The sequence below is a fragment of the Schistocerca piceifrons genome, chromosome 6 (genome assembly GCF_021461385.2).
Source record: "Schistocerca piceifrons isolate TAMUIC-IGC-003096 chromosome 6, iqSchPice1.1, whole genome shotgun sequence".
Taxonomy (NCBI): Eukaryota; Metazoa; Arthropoda; class Insecta; order Orthoptera; family Acrididae; genus Schistocerca; species Schistocerca piceifrons.
Genome location: NC_060143.1, coordinates 370,914,800 through 370,915,603, shown reverse-complemented (window position 1 = coordinate 370,915,603; position 804 = coordinate 370,914,800). Strand labels below are relative to the sequence as shown.

The 804-nt window shown below is 47.9% G+C and overlaps 1 non-coding gene across 1 annotated transcript; it reads right to left on the bottom strand.

The window, feature by feature from the left end:
- Nucleotides 1-201: 201 nt before the first annotated feature.
- Nucleotides 202-276, bottom strand: Trnat-ugu. The gene has a single exon. It is a non-coding gene; the product is annotated as a tRNA-Thr (tRNA).
- Between the last annotated feature and the right edge of the window lie 528 nt (nt 277-804).

Below are 804 nucleotides of genomic sequence, written 5' to 3'. Positions count from 1 at the left end.
TTGCACGCATGGAGCATGTGAAGAACCTGAATTAAACTTCTGATGTCGCACATATTATTCCAATGCCTGCTGATGGGGAAAAAAATCGTAACACCAAGAAAGCGCTGTTTGACACGAACGAAAGTTGAAATGATAATTAAATCTAGACCCTATGCTGTCGACAGACGTTGATATACATCATCGGGGACAGTTGAAAATGTGAGCCCTGACCGGGACTCGAACCCGGAATCTCTTGCTTACATAGCAAACGCTCTATCCATCTGAGCCATCGAGGGCACAGAGTATAACGCGTCTGCTGGGATTTATCCGTTGCACGCTCCCCGTGAAACCCGCATTCCCAACTTAATGTCCACACACTACATTCGTAGTGCCCCTGCCCGTTACACTCATTACTTGCAGCAGACAATCTTACCGAGTCCCGTAACAGTTCGGGTAATGCGTGTGCATCCAGCACAGAAGAGGAAGGTCACTGGCCGGTTAGAACAGATACCATCTTCATATAACGAACGGAAGTTGGTACGCATTGTTCTACAGTTCCTCCCGCAATAATGCAGAAAGTCTTGGTAGGAATGTAGCCACTGTACACGATCGCTAGCAGTGGTGGTCACGACAGTGTACGCTCATAAAAAGACCGCACTCCAACCAGTACTATCGACAGGGAAAACCATCGTGTTCAGGGAAAACCATCGTGTTCTGCGTATGGCCCTGGCGCATCGTATTGCATCTGCTGCAGCAATGTGAGCAGCAGTTGGTACCACTGTGACACAGTGAACTGTTACAAGTTACTTACTTCAACGACACCTC